Here is a 16,373-nt window from a genome sequence, read left to right as displayed (position 1 = left end):
CGGAGGGAGTAGGGTGGGCCGGGGAAGCCTGCGCGGCATCATAGCGGGCCACAAGAGGAGGGAGAAGGCAGTCCCGCCGGCGCTAGTTTAGGCGGCTGGAGCAGGAAGATCAGAGATTGAAGAAGCACGGCGGCTAGAATCGTGTGTTCACTGACAAAGCCTTGCGTAAACAAGTCAGCCTCGAAATTTGTGGTGTGTACAGCCCATTTGCTATTATTATTATAATTTTTACTCATTTTCTAATTCATATGGAATTTATTGCAGCCCGTTTTCCATTTTTAGAATTGACGGCCATTTTCTGGTCAGTACCAGGGTCAAAAAATTAACTAAATATGTGGGAAATTTTTGCTGGGGAACAAAATATTCTTAATTCAAAAATTAATAGCCATACTAAAACAAATTTAAAAATAAGTTAGTACTATTTCATGTTAAATCCAATGAAATACATATAAGATATCAGTGAAGAACAAAATTCAAAAAAAACTAATATCCCATTTGCTCGTCTTGAAAGATTTGCAGCCCAGTAATTCGGAGAAAACAAATAGGCCTAGCTTGGGTATTCTTCAAAAAGAAATACTGGGCTACCTATTTTCCCAAAGAACTGGTGCATGAGCATTTAGCTTTATTTATTTATTTACTTATTTATGTTTAGGGGACCATGAGCATGTACCTGGGCCGGATTCATGTGAGAGCGTCCCTTCCAGTTAATTATGGGCTTCTCTATTGGGCCTTCATTAGTGGGCTGCATGTTATCAACAAGTGGAAAATATGTTCCGTACAAAAAATAGTATGAGCTACGCAAGGTACGGGGCACTAAAGGATCGAACCGTGCAACAACTTCCAAAAGATTGTGTTTGTCGTTCTAACAACACATTTATATTCAACCAACAGACGAAATATACTACTGATTGTACATTGAAAACAGCAGCAGCAGCAACCAGGGCTGGGGGTGCAACAGAAGCAGTAAGTAGGCCAGAAGAGTGAAGATGCAGCTCTCTCTTCCAAACCAAACATCATCCATCATTACAAAAGGGCTACCAAAAAAGAACAAGTGTATGCATCAAACTAAATAAAGATCCTACTACACCAAGTGTACGCATCTAACTAACTGGCTCAGTTAGACTTTACTATTTATTAAGCTGTGGAGATTGGGTGACAGCTTGAACCAGATGGGTGCCTGACGGGGGAAACTCCAGCCAGCAGGTCGAAGTCTGATACTTGCGACCCTCTCTCCTAATTTGGGCTGCAGAGCATGGCGGCACATATCAGGGTATGGTGCATGCAGAGACGCATGGTACGCTGTGTACACACAATTTTGCCTGATGAACGAAACTGTCATGCCCAATATGCGATACTATCCTAAAGAGACTCGAAGGTCCCACCAAGGATAGAATTGCATATTGATACGCTTTTGCAAGGTGGATATCATTACATCAACATTACATAATAGATGGGGATACATACAAAAGGCATACAATGCCACACGAATACAACATCAATACATCATACATAAGATCAACATCCGAACTACGGATGAAACACGAACAGAAACTCAAACGACATCCACCCTGCTAGCCCAGGATGCCGACCTGGATCCTATCCCCTGATCAAAGAAGAAGTAGAAGAAGAACTCCAAAACAAGCAAACATCTCTCTCGCATCATGATCATCGCATAACCTGTACCTGCAACTGTTGTTGTAGTAATCTGTGAGCCACGAGGACTCAGCAATCCCATTACCATGGGTATCAAGACTAGCAAAGCTTAATGGGAAAGGAAGGGGTAAAGTGGTGAGGTTGCAGCAGCGACTAAGCATATATGGTGGCTAACATATGCAAATAAGAGCGAGAAGAGAGCAAGCGGAACGGTCATGAAGCTAGCAATGATCAAGAGGTGATCCTGAACTCCTACTTACGTCAAACATAACCCAGAAACTGTGTTCACTTCCCGGACTCCGCCGAAAAGAGACCATCACGGCTACACACACGGTTGATGCGTTTTAATTCCGATCTGGTGCCAAGTTATCTACAATCGGACATTAACAAATTCCCATCTACCCATAACCGCGGGCACGGCTTTCGAAAGTTAATACCCTGCAAGGGTGTCCCAACTTAGCCCATGATAAGCTCTCGCGATCAACGAAGGATATACCTTCTCCCAGGAAGACCCGATCAGACTCGGAATCCCGGTTTACAAGACATTTCGACAATGGTAAAACAAGACCAGCAAAGCCGCCCGATGCGCTGACAATCCCGATAGGAGCTGCACATATCTCGTTCTCAGGGCAACACCGGATAAGCGAAGCGTACAGGTACCGACGTAACCCAAGTTGCCAAGGGATGGTCCCGCACGGTGCTCTAGTTTGGACCAACACTTAGACAAGCATTGGCCCGGGGGAGCTAAAATAAGATGACCCTTGGGTTAATTACTCCCAAGGGAAAAGTAGGTGGTGGTGAGGCAAATGGTAAAACCAAGGTTGGGCCTTGTTGGAGGAGTTTTATTCAAAGCGAACTCTCAAGGGGGTCCCATAAATCACCCGACCGCGTAAGGAATGCAAAATCCGGGAACATAACACCGGTATGACGGAAACTAGGGCGTGGAACAAAACACCAGGCATAAGGCCGAGCCTTCCACCCTTTACCAAGTATATAGATGCATTAATTAAATAAGAGATATTGTGATATCCCAACATAACCCTGTCCACCATGGAGCAATCTTCAACTTCACCTGCAACTAACAACGCTATAAGAGGGGCTGAGCAAAGCGGTAACATAGCCAAACAACGGTTTGCTAGGAAGGGTGTCAAAGGTTAGAGGTTCATGGCAATTTGAGAGGCTTGAAGAACAAAATGATAGGTAGCGCAGCAAAGCGATAGAACGAAGCAACTAGCATAGCAATGATAGTAGTGAGATCTAGGGTAGCGGTCATCTTGCCTGAAATCCCGCAAGGAAGAAGAACGAGTCCATGAAGAAGATGAAGCCATGAAGACGAACCAAGCATAGACGAACGAATCCTCACAATCGCAATGGAACAGGAACTATCGAGAAGAAGCACACAACATGGTAAACACACCACACATAGACAAGACATGATGCACAACAAGCATGATGCATGACAAAGCTACATGAAGCTACTCATGGCAAGAGACGATGCAAACAAGAGAAACACATCAAAGCACGTTTAAATGAGGCCGGGAACAACATACGACAATTCCGGTAAGTCCTCATATGAAAATTTCGAAATTGGTCCAGATCTGAATAAACATTAAGTTGAAGTTGTTTAACAACAAGTTAAAGGGCACCAAGATGATCTACACGAGATTCTAGTCAAGTTACATATAAAGTTCATTAGATTTGGAGCTATGGCCTAGAAGATATGAGCAAAACAAGTCAAACATGGCATTGATGCAAAATGCATACAAACATCAAGCAAACACCTCAAAACAGGGATGCAACATGATAATATGAAACTACATGCAAAATCAAGCAAGTTTCATATAGAGCACACTCAAAACGGAGCAACGGTGCAACACATACGCACTATACAAGTTATAGCAACAATCTGTCCAAAACAGCAACTAGGCATAATGCAAGCATCAAAACAATATGCTACAGCAGCTCAACATGAGAACAAAAGGCATGAACATGATGTACAGGTAAAGCATAACAAAACATGAACACTGAGCTATCTCCAGAAATCCCTAGAACATGCTCAAACACACATGGCAAGATTGCAAATAATAACAGTTTCAGACTATCAGGAAATAACATCAGGTTGCAATGTTTAGAGCTATCAAACAACATGTTACAGGAACTTAACATGGCAAACAAAGGCATCGCATGCTACTACTAAACACATAGAACAAAAGTCCTTTACTGACCAAGAGCCAAAAAGGATCAGGAGAAATGATGGCATTCATGTAAACATGGCAAGTTATATGACAGATTCAAACATGGCAGGAACAACGATAAGTAAGCATGTTGGTGAGCTTGAACCACTCACCACAGAGTAATACATGGCATGGAAAGGCAACCAACAGTAAGAAGACATGTTTATGAAGCAAAGCATGTCAAGAGCAGGTTCATAGGGTGCATGGATCACTAGCAACAATCATGGCAACATTGAACTTCATGTTAACAGGCTGACAGCAACATCATTTAGCAAATTTGGAGCAAGATATGAACAATCTACAGCAAGCTATAAATGCAACCAGGGGCATGGATGGATAGCTCATAACCATATGTACAAAAAATTCTTACTGAAGTATGTCAAAATAAGGATGGATCTCTCTGTAGCATCAAGTTTACATGGCATAAAAATAACAGCAGAACAGGGACTGAAATCAGCAACATCACGAGGCCTAGTTTACATGCTTGTGCTAGTCACCACATTGATCAAAAAAATACATGGCATACACTCCTGTAAAGATGGCATGGCATAGTTCAAAACATATGTAGGGCTCAAGTTCTTAAGATGCACACATTAATCATGGCAAAAATGACAAAAGAGCATGTTATAACAGTTCCAGCAGATTAACATCAACATGCACTCTTGCAACGACGATTCGGGCATCAAGATGGACTCAAATGAACATGATGCAATGGAATGAAATGAAGTACTCGTCAAGGCAAACATTTTGACATATTACACGCACGAAACAGAGCAGTATGCAGCAAGTTATGATGTGATGAACATGGCATGACAATGTAAATAATTTCGGGACTTAGCCAAATTTCGGGGAAAAAACAGATGAGCGCTATAACTCTAAAAATCGCACGGGCGGGGTTTAGTGGGCTACTCACCAATGGGCTGAGCCCATCCGAGGAGGAGGGAGCTGGGCCGGTTGGAGAAGGGCTGGGCCCATGCGGGAGGCGCTGGGGCGTGTCGTCCTCCCGGTGCCTGCACGAGGGGAGGCAGGGGCGGCGATGGCCGGCGCTGTCGTGACGGCGGCGAGGCCGGAAGTGTCCGGGGCGCAGCGGCGGCGGCGGGATCCGGCCCGGCGAGGCCGGATCTGGCCGATGGGGAGACGGATCCGCGGCGCGGAGAGGTGCTTCGAAGATGGCGGGCCATGGCGAACTCGAGGCCATGGTGGGGCGGCGCTCCTGCGGGCAGAGAGCGAAGGTGAGGGGAGAGGAGGAAGAGAAGGAGGGAGAGGGGCGATGGATCTGGCCTGGGGCTCGACGACGGCGGAACTCCGGTGAACGAGCAGCGAAGGTCTGGCGAGACGGCGCGGCGCGGATCTCCTCGGGCCTGGCGTGGCCCGGGGCGGGCCGGAGATGGGCTCCGCGGGCACGGCAGCGATGTGGGGCGCGGGTAGACACTTGTCGGCTCCGGATTGGACGAAGGCGGCGGCGGACATGTCCGACCGTCGGCGGACGCATCCGGTGGTGCGGGGAGAGGCTAGGCTAGGGTTTCGGGACCCGAATTTTCGGAGGGGTGCACAAATTTGTAGGTAGAAGGAGGTGGGAGTGTCCAAATGAGGTGCGATTTTCACCCACATGATCGTGATCGAACGACCTAGAAGATGGAGGGGGTTTGGATGGGTTTTGGGCCACTTTGAAGGGGTGTTGGGCTGCACAAAAGAAGGGGGCTTTACGGTTACCCGGTTAACCGTTGGAGTATCAAACGACCTCCGAATGACACGAAACTTGACAGGCGGTCTACCGGTGCTATACCAAGGCCGCTTGGCAAACCTCGGTCCATTCCGAGAACGTTTAACACTCTCTCACAACAGGAGACAAAAGGGGAACGCCGGAGGACATAGGAGTGTCGGATCGCAAAACGGACAACGGGGAAAATGCTCGGATGCATGAGACGAACACGTATGCAAAATGAAATGCATATGATGACATGGCAAAATGCAACAAGCAAGCAAATGACATGGCAACGACGGCGAATAACTGGCAGACACCTGGCGCATCAAATCCGGGGCGTTACAGAAACCACGCTGCTATCATGATCCTTGCCGTCGGTTATCTCCTGGTTAGTCGGATAATTAAGTCTGACAAACAGAGAGCGTGTGCCAAGGCTACTTACCAGCCTCCAGTCAAAAATTCCTGAAGGCCCAGAGAAGCTGGGATCCTGCTCAAAGACCTTGCAGTGACTGTGATTGTATTCCACGAAACAACACGTCCGGTACGTGCGAACGATCATCAATCTTTCGTCGTCGTCTGATCGAGCCAGGAACCACCTGCAACTGCCATGCCGCTTTTCTTTGAAAGGTTCTGGGATTAGGAAGGGTAGGGACACCAGGCGGCCTACTACATTATATCAAGTTGGAGTCCAATAAAAAAGGGCTCTTGATTTAGTCAATCTTAAGAACAACATGTTACGAGCATGAATATTTTTTTAGTAAATGTTGACAGTAATATAAGCAAGCCATCATGATATCATAGGAAAGTAACATACTGCTGTAATAGCCATTTGTAGCGATGGCTGGAATAGGCCAGCAATATGTCCAGCCATAGAAGGAGTCGACAGCGTAAATGAAGCCCTTGTGTTCAATGGCATCAGAGAACCATGGAGGATGTATGATCCTGCGATGGACGTGCAGATTTATCCACTTACCGCAGTGACCAGTCAGATAGGTGAGACCGCGGTTGAAGAACGCAATTATCCTGAAATCTTTATAATTCCCAGATCTTGTGGGCACTTGGCAGATTACAACGTTGAGCAAATCAAACTTGGTATCATGTTGGCTATTGTAAGATTCCAAGTATTCTGGGCCGCGGTGCCAAAGCAGTGCAGTGTTAATCGAAGGAAGGGGGATCAATCACCGGGTGTAGACACCCATGAGCATCCAACTGCTGCGACCATCGACGAGCACCATCCAAGACATGTTCATGCCGACCCAGTACATACCGTTAATGTAGCTCAGGCTGACGGGGATCGAACCGCAGTGAAGGGGGTTGATGCTCGCCACCCTACGATCGTTATGATGCGTGACACGCCGTTTCTGAAGATCAGGCGACATTAGCAAGCAAGGAGATGGCTTAAAAATCTCCCGCCTGAGGGCTTTGAGTAAACGGTACAGCCCCGACGAGCACGCGGCGAGCGGCATGGTACTGAGATTGTCCACACGCAAAACAATGAGCTTGATTACCTCTGCGGGGAGCGAATTCCAGCCACTCTTTAGGCGGACGCCGCTCGGTTCTGCCATTGTTAGTGCTTGGCTTTCGGACGAGGGGGGAGGCGCCTTAGCGGGGATGGAAGCTTGGACGAGATTATGTGCGGACAAAGATGGATAAGCGAATATGTGCTGCGGGAAGTGGACAGGTGATGATGACTACAGCATGCCGCTTGACTTACCAGACACATACCAGCAGCGTAGGGTCATATCGATGCCAGACAACTTGCTTGCGTGATCACAGTACTGGTACTCCCTACAGTACCTACTACAGTACTATGCCCTAGCTTGCTAGAGTAGAGTAGTAGAGTAGGACTCTGCTCTACTATTAGCACCGGAGGAGTAGTATATTCTAATCTAAAATAGTTACAAACTTCGATGCCCAATCGTGGAACGACTACGAACTGTGCTCAAAGACCGTGTCTACGTGGTGTTTGGACTTATATGGAAAAAAATAGCAAGATGCCCGTGCATTGCACGGGACACCATCATCACCAACTCGGTTTTCTATAAGAGTAGATATAGATAGATATAGATAGATAGAGACTAGGGAGTACTAGTAAGGACACCATCTACTGCTTCGTGTGCTACTCATGCACTCCATTCGGCGGCCGCAACGTCCCCCCTACAGCCACTCCCTCCTCGCTCCATTCGGCGGGCGCTGTTGAAATCTGGGGAGCGCACTCTCGCGACTGCTGGCAGCCACGACTTCACTGACGATGACTTCTTCCCCAACCTCGGCAACCTCTTCCTCAATGACATGGGCGACAACCTCAACGCCAATGGTGCTGCTCCCATTGCACTGTATGTGTTTCTGTCCTTCCTATTCGAAATCATGATAGAATTCATGTTTCTACTCTGTATCCTACTACTATGCTAGTCCACATGATTAGTTTCATCTCTGTTATAGCCGTCCTGATTTATTTTGTGCTTATTCAGATTAAATCTCGTAGTAACTTGCTCACATATTCAACTGGCGCAACGTCCCCTACAGCCACTCCCGTTTCATGGACGGCCTGGTTGATGCCTCCAAGGAGCCCTTCGTCCACTGCTATGAGTGCCCGATGCCGTTTTGTGGCTCGCCGACGGACATGGTGCATCACCTCACGGATGCGTGCAGCGGTCACTGCTGGCCCTTGGCGGAGAACATCAAGTACGACACGTGCTACTGATTCACCATGCAGGAGTCGTTGGAGGATCACCGCCGCCTGCTAGTCTCGGAGGAGGACGGAAGCGTCTTCCTCTTGATCGTGGGCACCGGCGAGGCCCGCGCAGGCCGCCGCCCCGTCTTTGTAGCGTGCATCAGGGGCGTCGCCGCTGATGCTGACACTGACACGAGGCAGATGTATGGGTGCAAGGTCAATGTTACTACCCCTCTGGGTCACGTGGGCGGCGAAACCAGCCTCATCGGACAGACTTGGAATCTGAGGAGCTGGGACTATCCCGCCAATGTGGACTTGGAAAACCCATGGCATCCGTTCTATCCTTTACCTGCCGACTCGGTGCACGGGGACTCCAAGGAGGTTCACCTGGACATACGCATTATCAAGTGCACTTGGAAAACATGTAGTGTGTGTGTGGGCGATTATGGCGCGTGTCTTTGCCGCTTTTGATTCTGTAAGCTTGTCGTTAAACTTGAGTGGCTTTCACCGCAGCCCTTCCTTTGAACTGCTCCTCTCAGTGAGCTGATGTAAGACACTTTGGGTTTCATTTGATAATGGAACCGGGGAGGAGCCTCCCATGTTCTTCTAAGAAAAATACGCATTATCAAGTTAAATGTTGATCATTAGTCTTCTCTCAATGTAATCCGTTGTCTAAGCATGTGGAGACTTCCATGCAGGATCTTGCTCTATAGGAGTATCGCGCATGAATAAAAGTGTATCCGTTTATGGTTTAGTCTAGAATCTTCCATGTATGAATTTTTACTATAGTACTGGTGAAAGACTTATGATGAACCATTTCATACATCTCCTCTGCCCCCTTGCGAGTCATCCTGATTTAATCCCTCCGTCTAGGTGTATAAGGGCATGGTTAATATTACTTAATAGTATAGCCAACTGTTGACTATAAGAAAGTGCCATGTCATCTGTAGCCAACATGTATAACAATCGATACTCAAAAACTAATTCTTAAAGATCATTTCTTGCAAAGCACAATAAGTGTTATTTCTTCACAAGTTTTGGATGCAGGTTGAACAGTTGAATGCTTTTTTCTGCAAAAGATACCTTTTTATCTATTTCACCCGGATGTTTGTGAGCTCTAGAGATGAGATAATATCCGAAGAAACCTATCGATACTCGTTACACATGAGATGACCCCCACATCATTTGTCAAAATAAACAACTCCCCGATCAATGCATTTCACTCTTCGGTGCAACGCACGGGCACCTTACTACTCTAGATTAGTACGACCAAAAATTGAACTAACATTATATATAGTACGATAAATACTGATGCATGTCACCTAAAATTATATCATTCAAAACTATGTTCAAATACGAATCCAACGATATAGTTTTTGTTGACATGCACTAACATTTTGTCAGTTAAATCTTCAGTCAAATTCAATGGGGGACTAATAAACCATGATCGATGTAGTACAACTGTAGAGGGCGGCGCTGCACGGGAGTCTCACCTCTCACCCCGCTCGTGGCGCGGCAGTAAAGCCATCATATCACAAAACCCAACCACTCCCAGTAATAAATGGCCTAGTAAAATAAACGGACAAGCAACCATCACATCCCTCCGTCTTTTTTGCATTTCATCTCTCTGCATTTACTTTCTCCGGTTCATCTCCCATGCTTGATCCGTAGCTACTACTCCTAGGGCCAGTTCTTTTGGCAGCTTCCCCAGCTTTTCCCACAAGATTAGTCAAAATGGAGAGTAACAATAAGGTGCCTCACTCATTTATTTGGGCTTCTAAACTACTACTCCGTCCTGGTTTATTCCTCACCATTGTAATTTGTGCTAAATTTTGACCAAAGATTTAACTGATAAAATGTTACTCAAAACACTTAGGCGCGGTGCATCTAGGTGTGTAAGTCATCTTACAAAAACCAAATAATCCGAAAACACTTAGGCGCGGTGCATTAACTTCTACCTCGTTTCTTGTTTCTTGACATATCAACCAATAAGAGATAAAGAGTGTGCATGCTTTTAATGACTTGAGATATCAAACACGACATGCAGTGTTAGTTCATTGCATGCAATACTATTAATTAGCAAATAAACATTAACGTTTCTCGTTTTCTCCTCCTCCTTGGTCACGCTGCACAGAGAAATAACCACAGAGAAGGAAGCTAAAAGTAAACAATCAAACGAGCATTTTTGCATTTGTCTTGCATTGAATCATTTCACAAGCTTGACTAGTGTTGTTTTTCCACTTTTACAAAAACCGCATCATAATGTTCAAACGTGCATTTGCACGTACATAAGTAATAGTAATACTCCCTCTATCTAGGTGTACAAGTCTTCCCTCCTTCTTGGTCACCGTGCACAACCAAAGATGACTTATTGACCTGGACGGATGGAGTAGCACAGTCTGCAAGCATATATCGAGAGAGACGTGTAGTCCGATAGTATATAGTAAAGTTTGTGCTATATGCACGTACTTGCAAAATGCGTAATAATACACAATGTTTCCAAACTTTCCATTTCACATACTTAATTAAGGACGTTAAAAATTCCTGAACATTCGGGATTTATCATTTGCGTCCCAAAACTAATGAGATCGCCTTACGAAACAAAAATTATACTCCTCCTAAAAGCCACGACGCTCGCAGGAGCACTTGCGGCGCACCACGAGTGCCCTCGTGCGTGGCCGTTTCCCTGCGCGCCGACACAACCCTCTTCCTCAGCCTCGCAACTCGCGAGGTGATGATTGGCGGCTTGCCGGCGGGCGAGCGCGATCCGGCGCCAACAGGTACTCCTCCTGGCTGGAAGCGTGCACCCGGTCCACGTACCGCCAAGCGTAGATGAGGCGCTTGGGCCCGACTGCACTCAGGGCGTCGGCACGGGCGTCCTTCGCCACCCTCACGGCCCTCGCACGAGCCTTCTGCCAAAGAACCAATTGCTTGACTCTCTCGGACGCGACATAGATCTCCCAGAAAGCTTGTTGCACGGTGCGCTTCTCTTCCTCGACCTTCTTCTCCACCTCTATTTTGGCGCGCTCTGCTGGAGGCAAAGCCTCCCACAAGGCGGCATCCATTTCTTTCCAAAGCTCCTCAAGGCTGGGGGGCTCGGCGGGCGGCGCGGTGTTCTCCTCGTAGCGGAGAGTTGACGCGTCCTCCGACGCGCATGCCGGCGAGATTGAGAACGCCGACACATCCACCTCGACACGTTGCGGCGAGGAGCGAAACGCCGACGCGTCCTCCTCGACTAGTGGCGGCGAGGAACGGAACGGCGACGCGTCGCGTCACGGTGAGGAGCGGAACACCGACGCGTCCTCCTCGACTACTGGCGACGAGGAACGGAATGGCGACGCGTCGCGTAGCGGCAAGGAGTGGAACACCGACGCGTCCTCCTTGACTAGTGGTGGCGAGGAACGGAAAGGCGACGCATGACCATCCACGCGGTGCAGTGAGGGGCTCCTAGGGCTTGGGAGGGGAGATGCCATGGTGGTCGGCGTGAGAGGGAGGGGGAGGAGATAGCAATGACCGTGAACATGAGGGGGGGGATAGCGATGTCGTGGGAGGCGCATTATTTATAGCAAGCAATAGCACACCTACGTAAGATATGGACTGAGTTGCACTGACATAACTGCAGGTCCAGTTGCGTCACTGACATGTGAGCCAGTACACTGCTGGGCCCGTATGTCAGTGACCCAATGCACCTGAAGTTAAGTAAAAGCTATGTGGGCATATTTGTTGGAGTAAATTATGGGGGAGCGAAGGGGTGGAAATATTGCTGGTCACAATGGATTGGACGAGCATGGGGGAAGGAGAGTCATGCATGCAGATTTTTTCACACGGGCTGGAGTGGTGGGATCGCCGGAGGGAGAAGGAGAGTTTGGAAGGCATATTGTTTCCACATATGGAGAGGAAAAGATTTGGAGACGAACGGGCTTCCTGCAGGTATGGGGAACGGTGCATAATAAGTCATCTTGCATGCCGGGCTAGGTATAGTCTCAAGTCATTAAAAACATACACGCCCCACACATGTTCATATTTCAAGGTGCACTAAATTATTACATGCGACAATTAAGGCTGGCCATCATGGTGGTATCTTAGCTGGTACACGGGAATAGAAAACATGCTGATGTGGCAAAGAATTAAAGAAGAGAGGGGGGTTGGACTAACTAGTGTTCATGCATGCATTGGTAAACACATTTTTTTGTGAAGAACGACAACATTAGTTGAGTACTTTTGCAGACTTCAAAACCTATTCCACCGCCTCTACTATCTTGCTAAGAGTAGGTGAAATTTTTGAGTCGAGCCCTTTAAACTAGAAGGGAGGTAGTGGTACTCTAATAGCTAGGTGTGTAAGTCATCTTACGAAAACCAAATAATCCCAAAACACGTAGGCGCGGTGCATTAACTTCTACCTCATTTCTTGTTTCTTGACATATCAACCAATAAGAGATGAGGGTGTGTATGCTTTTAATGACGTGAGACTATCAAACATGACATGCAGTGGTTAGTTCATTGCATGCAATACTATTTAATTATCAAATAAACATTAATGTCTCTCGTTTTCCCCTCCTCCTTGGTCACGGTGCAGAGCCTAAGATGACTTACTCACCTAGACGGAGGGAGTATCAACATTCACAATGTCAAATCAATATTTTTACACTCATTATAAAACATAGTTATTATACTCATTATAATCAGTGTTGTAGATATTGATATTTTTAGTATAAATTTGGTCGTGGGATTTCATTGATGCCTGTCAAAGCATGGAGGAAGCGGAGCTTAGGACTTGCATTGCCGGTCTCTACATAGGTATTTCTCTTCATAATCCTGTAATTTTAGAGACTGATTGCACTTTTGTGGTAGCGTCTCTTGCATCGGGGGACTATGACAGGTCTGCTATGCGTGACCTGAAGATGAATGCGTTGAGCATCTCGAAGTTGATCAACAATCTTCAATTGTTAAAGATTAGCCGTTCGGCAAATAAGGTGGCACACTTAATCGCTAAGTATAGCTTTGACAATAGATTAGATGGTATTCTTGTAAATAACGTACCGCCCTGTGTGGTGAATATTGTATCAAATGAGTGTACTGGTGTGGCTGGTTAATTAATATAAGGTGGTGTTTAAAAAAAGTATATATTTGGTCAAACACTTTTGCAAACGGTTGACGGGAGTAAAAAGGACCAGAGGGAGTATCATGCATACGGACTAGGCAAAAAATTGCTCATTTTTAGCCGGTCGAAGTATCAAAGGGCGCGACCGCGCGAGGGAGGCGAAGGTCGTGGGAGGCGCAATGGTTGACGGAATTAAGTGAAGTTACATACATGCACCGGCATGGCGTGCGAACAGGCAGAGGCTATACCGTCAGGCCTACGATATGGGTCTAGTAGATATGACATCTAGTAGGTCCCGCATAGTTCTCGAGAACTCTTTGGGGGCCTGCAGCCGTTTATCCACCGGGCAAGCCAGCAACCCCACGCCGTTCACACACCCTACTCGTCCCCGTCTTCTACCTCACAACAGTTCGCTCCCAGTCGTCCCGTCCTTTCACATTAGTTTGCTCCCAGTTTTTGCAGGGTACAACAGTTCAACGTCTCCTAACCCTCCTCCAAAATCCATGGCCTCCCTAATCTCCATGGTCGCTGCTGAGTACCAGGTTAGAGCCATCACCGGCGATCAGTTCATCATCATCTACACACGTGGATCCGCGATGGTGAAAGCATGGCTTGCTCGCTTCCTACGCATGTTCAACAGTTCAACGGATGAGTGTGTCGCTGGGCTAGATGTTGAGTACACCACAGTCGTGGGACGAGAGAAGGATCTAAAGGACGAAGAGAGGAAGAAGCCCGCCGTGATCCAGGTTTGCGTACATAATGTTTGCTTGGTCTACCACATATGCCATGCCGACGTTGAGTGCCAGGATTTTAAGAACTTCCTCAAGGACAAAAGAGTGAAATTCATTACTATAGGCTTTAAGAACGACAAAGAAGTCCTGCGTCGGATAGGTCTCGTTGTAGGCCATCCCTTCGATCTCCAGAAGGCAAGCCTGGTGTCCTCCTCTCAACCTTCAATGCTGACCCTGGAAGCAGCCATGATTGATCCTTCGTACGCCAAACTGAAGAAACCTCATCACGAGTTTCATCATTCATGGGAGTCAAAGACATTAGATGAAGATCACATCCTGTACGCAGCAATGGATCTCTACCTTTGTTTAAATATCTACATGGGTTGGATGAAGAAGCAGAGCCCAGTGTCCGGTTCAAGCAAAGAAGCCTCAGCAAAGAGGAAGAGGAAGAGGGACGAGGACGAAGTCGAGGACGTGGACTCGGACTCCGAGTAGGTGGCAGTGCCGTCGCTCATGTTGGTTCTACTGCAGTGTCAAGCTGACTAGTTGCTTAGTTTATTTTCAAGGGTGTGTTGTGCTGAGGCCCCAGCAGAACTATGTTTATGTTCTTTCTCGTTTTTTGAACTGGTTAGTACGTAGAGTAGTACTAGTACTATGTCTTACTATTATTCTTCTTGTAGTTGGTACTACTGCTCATACCTTCGTGTTCCCACTATACTTAATACATTCGTACTAGTAGTATAATTTGGGTCAGTCGATTTGTGAAAGAAGTTCAACGGAGCGAAGGAAGAAGACGGCAGAGGAGGTGGAAGAAGCCCTTCTAGCCATCCATGTTGCATCAAACGGCTCACATGAGTTGACTGACCCAAATTGCTCCTTCAGATTGCAGGATCCACGTGGCATTCAAGGTCTCGAAGGTAGATTCCGCGTCCGCACCCTGTTTGCGGGCTCGACACGCGCGTGACCGGCTTCCGCCGCGACAGCCACCAAGCGCGCCTCCTCCGCGCGGGCGGCGACGACAATGACATGCTAGTTCCTCCTCGCTGGCGTGCTGGAGCATGCGCTCGTCCTCCTCTTCGTACGCTGCGTGCATAGACACGGCTCCACCATCTGCTCGCGTGCTTGGCAGCATGGTGGCATGGCGAGGAGGGACTGCAGACGATGTGAGCGGGCGAGCCTTCGGCTTCATGGCACAGGGATGGCAGCGACACAGCGGTGATGGGCGAGAAATTGTTGGCCGGAGCAGGCGGGCGCCGGCATGTGCAACGGCGGCGGCGGCATATTGATGAGTGCGCGTATGGGAGCTTACTTTAGTTTTATATGAGGTTGGTCAAACTTAAAAGAAAACCGTACTAGTACACGTAAACATTAGACTTAGGCAACACTTTTATTTTTTTATTTTTTTTGAAGTTAGTACCACAGCCACGATACGGAATCATGTGCAAGCGCGTGAACCGCGGCCGTGCGGTTGATCGAACGGTGCGTCACCGTGTCGCGCTCGAAGGACATCCACCGAACCTTTTTGTGTGTGTGAAAACAATCCTCGAATATTACTCAACTTTTTTTCCTGGGAAAGTTCTTGACACTGCAATATTTCCATATATTTGAATTTAGCTCCAGTTTGTGTTTATTTGGATTTGGACGTTTTAGGTGTGCCCTAGTTTTTTTAATACTTATTTTGTGTGTGTGACTGAGAGAGAACGTGTGTATGTGTCCATATGTGTGTTGTGGCGTAAGGGCAATGTGGAGATGGTGTGCGTGTGATACAGACATAGAGAGGTGTGAATGTGCAAACGATCATGCATGAGTGAGACATAGACAGATGCCGATACGTTGTGTATACATGAGAGAATGGTCTTCTAGTTCACTTGCATGTGTGTGTGTGAGAGAGAGAGAGAGGGAGAGAGGGGGGAGAGAGAGAGAGGAGCATCCGTAACACAACAACCATCTCTCTCGATTCGTCCGTCCCTCGCACGATCGCATGCAACATATGCATCAACGCGCACATTTTGACACCCTTGCTCGGCCCCTGCCCACCTAAGGGCCCGCGTAATCTCTTCGTGAATACCCATTTCTCTCCTTAGGTTTGCTTTCGCTCAATATCTGACACACACACACACAACACAACACACACACACACTCCCCCGTGCACACAATTCATACCCATCCAAGGTTATACGGCGACCACTCTCGCTTGTGCTTCTTTGAACCCCAACATGCACAACTCCTCAATCTTCAAAGAGGGCATCGAGCAGATCAAAGACGGCGACCACAC

This window comes from Triticum aestivum, chromosome 6B (assembly GCF_018294505.1).
Source record: "Triticum aestivum cultivar Chinese Spring chromosome 6B, IWGSC CS RefSeq v2.1, whole genome shotgun sequence".
Taxonomy (NCBI): domain Eukaryota; kingdom Viridiplantae; phylum Streptophyta; class Magnoliopsida; order Poales; family Poaceae; genus Triticum; species Triticum aestivum.
The sequence above is the reverse complement of the archived record's forward strand: the minus strand, read 5'-3'. Positions refer to the sequence as shown.